Source organism: Lampetra fluviatilis, chromosome 49, assembly GCF_964198595.1.
Source record: "Lampetra fluviatilis chromosome 49, kcLamFluv1.1, whole genome shotgun sequence".
Taxonomy (NCBI): Eukaryota; Metazoa; Chordata; class Hyperoartia; order Petromyzontiformes; family Petromyzontidae; genus Lampetra; species Lampetra fluviatilis.
Window position 1 is genome coordinate 9,952,053 of NC_136323.1, and position 4,261 is coordinate 9,956,313.

At 49.0% G+C, this 4,261-nt stretch overlaps 1 non-coding gene across 1 annotated transcript; it reads left to right on the top strand.

Moving 5' to 3' along the window:
- Nucleotides 1–3,130: 3,130 nt before the first annotated feature.
- On the top strand, nt 3,131–3,212 carry TRNAS-GCU (transfer RNA serine (anticodon GCU)). Its single transcript has one exon. It is a non-coding gene; the product is annotated as a tRNA-Ser (tRNA).
- The last annotated feature ends 1,049 nt before the right edge of the window (nt 3,213–4,261 follow it).

Here is a 4,261-nt window from a genome sequence, read left to right on the forward strand (position 1 = left end):
CGATCGTGTCAGCCGGTCCTGGACCTCCTTCTAAGTCGACTCGGCCTCAAATGATTACCTGGTGGGGCTGTGTAAAAACATCGCCACTCTAGGGAAACAAAGGCGGCCGGGCGTGGTGATGGCCACCCACCCGGTGTTTGTATGTGCTGCTACTTGCTAACAGCACTTGCCCCAACAGTCTGTTCAGGCTACGCTGTCTTTCTACGAGCGCGGTGTAAGTATCACGAAACCTTCCAGCACTCTCGTCAATGACACTGCAGCCGTTCAAAATCATATAATAAGCGACGTTTCGGGAAATGGTCCTTCTTAATTGCAACATATATAGAGAGAGGCCAAAGAGAGACAGAGTGGATGAAACAGTTGGAGCCTGCACTTTACACCATGGGGTCTGATAAGTATTGGATAAAAAAAAATCTGATTACGTTGTTAAATCGGCATATGAATAGTTACCTAATACTGCAGTAGCTATTGGGTAACAAACACACCTTTCAAATATCACAAAGGATACTACTAAATAAACTTATCATATTACTGTATGCCCCTATTGTTGCTGTCTTCATTGTTAACCTGCCTTGGCTGGATTCCAGGCGCGCGGGCAGGTGAGCGGCGGTGACGTCACAGCGCACATCAGCGCAATGACGTCACCCGCACGGCACGACGGCACCGGGCTCGTGCGTGATGACGTCACCCCTCGCAACCCCATCCGCGATGAAGTCCACGCAGGTGCGCGTGAAACTCGATCGAAAATCATGCCACAGTACATTTGAAATCAAAGTTTTTTCTCGCTAGATGGCTGGAGAGAAAGACGGACGGTCACGTTCGAAGGACGCGCGGGCTGCTAGTTTATATTGTACGTATGTTGAACTTCTTTCGCACCGTGCGTAACCAACCGTGCTATATTAAAAGTTAAACTATGAAATGTCTCTGCAGTACATGGCATTGTGAGAAAACTTTGTTCTGGTGAGCACAAAAATGACTCCGTGACATCTACATTTAATTATTGTTCTACCGATCTGCAGCGCATTCCTGGGCCAAATCACCATCTCAAAGGTTGCGGTGACCGGTTGCTGCTGCTGCTGCTGCCCCCGCATCCACTCCGGTTCCACCTGTCGCTCAGCCGTGACATTTTGGTTACGAGTAAAGGTTGAGGGTGCGGTTCGATCCGGACCTTTACGTTTGCACGTCTGTCACCTTGTGGTCGCGTGCATTTATTTCCTGGTCCTCCGGTTTTTCCCCTCCACATTTAGAAACACGCCTTTAGATTATTTGCCTGCTATATATTTCCACGGGATAAGCCACTCTGTTGGGCTATCATTTGTGGCCAGGTGGCTTCTGAAAAGAGCTACATACCTCATTGGCCCGTACCTGGTAAAATGAAAAAATATAGTTTAGTTTCCACCACTGGCTCACAGACGAACCCCTTCAATACCCATTTAATGGGAGGAAGTAATTTTGTTCAACCAAGTCACGGGGTGCGCGTTCGCAGACATGCCAGAACTGTAAGCACAGTTTGGTCCAGACGCGCACTCAGACTACTGCTATACTGTATTATTATTTTTAAGTGAAAACGGGGATAACATGCACAATCCGAATATACAGCAGGCGTCAGGGTCGGGATTGAACCCACGACATTCCGTATACCAGGCGAGGTAGTTAACATCTCGCCGCTGTGGTGCACTCGCCCAAGCGCAACTGCACACGCACGGCTCTCGCACCCCACCCGTTCGCATGCCAGGCCACGCGGCTTACACTCTTCTCCTGCTCGTCAGCAGTCTGTGCTCGCGAGTCACTTGGTTGGGTGAACATTGTTTGGTGCTGCTGCTAGATTGACAGTCAGTAGTCGCACTGTAGCCTTAAAGGAACATTCTTTGTGTGCTATGAAATATATGAAAGGCAGCGTGTCGGGTAAATGAGCCATTTTTCATATGCTCTGAAGAAGGGTCATTAACCGAAACGGCGCCTCCCTCTGAAGACGCACAATGTAATTGACGAGTTGTTGGTTTCCTAAAGCCCTCCCCGACGACTCACGTGGGTGCTCACAGGGACACTCACCTTGGTGCTCACAGAGACTCACCTGGGCACTCGGAGAGGACTCACCTGGGCACTTGGAGAGGACTCACGTGGGTGCTCACGGGGAGACTCACCTTGGCGCTAATGGGGAGGCTCACGTGCACGCTCACGGGGAGCCTCGCTTGCGCGGTCACCTGGGTGCTCACGATGAGATTCACCTGGGTTCTTACGTGGTAACTCACCAGGACGCTCACGGCGAGGCACACCTGCACGTACATGGGGAAACTCACCTTGGCGTTCACGGGGAGACTCACCTGCGAGACGGCCATCCCTGTGCAGAGTCACGCGTCCTGCGCAATCCCCCCTCAACAATCAAATCGATTTCTCAAATTCGCGTCTGGGCTATGATCCGCGTGCCTCTCCATGCTGTGTGTCTCCCAATGCAACTCTTCACGCTTATTTGTGCACTTAATTCCACTGTTTTCGTCAATTCGCCGTGACTTCCGACGCACGCGGCACAGCGGGTAATGGTGGAGTGGCTCCCGTGAGCATCCGGTCACCTCCGCGGACGGTGTGCGTGTGTATACAAGCATGCGTTTCGCGTGACACAAAGACGGCCCTGTACAGGTATCGCGTGTGCCACGTGTAGCCACTAGTGACACCCAGTGGCACGTAATCCCACGGACTGGCCACCCGACACGCTGAAGGCCCTTTGCCTTTTATGTTAACACCATGGACTTCTCAACTATAAAACTAGTTGTCCTTACCAGGTAAGAAGGCCCACTGAGCTATGCTGTAATGCTCTTTTTAAATCCTTTATATTAAGTTCGCTTGCTTGCTTGCGTGCTTGCGTGCTTGCTTGCTTGCTTACGACCGTGCAAATCTTTCGGTCGTTTTTTAACACACTTCCCGTGATCCAATCGAGCTGACATTTTCCGCACAGACTCGTTGTGCGTGACAATAAATTTTCGTGAAAATTTTTTTCCAAAATTTTGCACTTTTTAGGAAAAAATAATGGTATGACTGTGTGTGTGTGTGGGGGGGGGTCTGTTTGTATGTATGTGCGTGCAAGTCTTCATCCTGGTTCTGGTTGTATGTGCTTGCGTGTGTGAGTGCGTGAGACGAGGTGGCCGAGTGGTTAAGGCGATGGACTGCTAATCCATTGTGCTCTGCACGCGTGGGTTCGAATCCCACCTTCGTCGCGATTTTTTAAATCCTTTATATTAAGTTCACTTGCTTGCTTCCTTGCTTGCGTGCTTACGACCGTGCAAATCTTTCGGTCGTTTTTTTTACCTACTTCCCGTGATCCAATCGAGCTGACATTTTGCACACAGACTCGTTGTGCGTGACAATTAATTTTCGTGAAAAAAGATTTCCAAAATGTTACACTTTTTAGGAAAAAAAAATTATATGTAATTACCAATTGCTTAATGGTGGCAGGCAATCATCTGACCCATAGGTGGCAGCCATCTCAAGCCAGAGGACGAGAGGACTCTAGCCGCCACGCATATAAAGGATTTATAGTGAAAAACTTAGTTTTTACGGGTTAATTTTTTCAGAAGCGACCTGGCCACAAATTAAGTGACTTGTGGACATTTATAGCAGCCAATTACTCTGAACTCATATTTCTGAATGTGGAGGGAAAGAACAGAAGGACCCAGAGATAAATCCACGCGACCACGAGGAGAGAGACATGCAAACTTCAAATATGCAGCAGGCATCAGGATCGAATCCACAACCTCCTGCATACCAGTCGAGGGAGTTAACATCTCGCCACCACGGCGCCCCATCTCACAGTTCACTACAATTCATTCAAGCGAACCTGACTATGCTGATGAGACACTGCAATGCGAAACCGCGTAAGAGTTTTGTGTTGAATGACTATTGCTAAAATTACACACACTCAGAAGGCCGCGTGCCTGATGGGATGTGTAAAAAATACTGACAGTTTTTTTGTAGGGACAAATTTTTAAATGATGTGAATTGTCTGCTTTGCTATTTTGCTACTGGACGAATCCAGTGAAAGTGAATTGCTTTCAAATGAACATTAAGCCAGTGGTGAAAAATCCACATTTCCATGGCGGGGCTCAGTCTGTCCATACGGCACCAGTAACGACTTCCCCACAAAAGTGCTACCTACTCTATTGACCCCCGATGAGACGATTAGGCTGAGATAACCCCCCGACCAGGATCTGAACTCTCAACCTGTCGATTGCGAGCCGCTGCTCTGCCGCCGAGTCACCCGACCGGA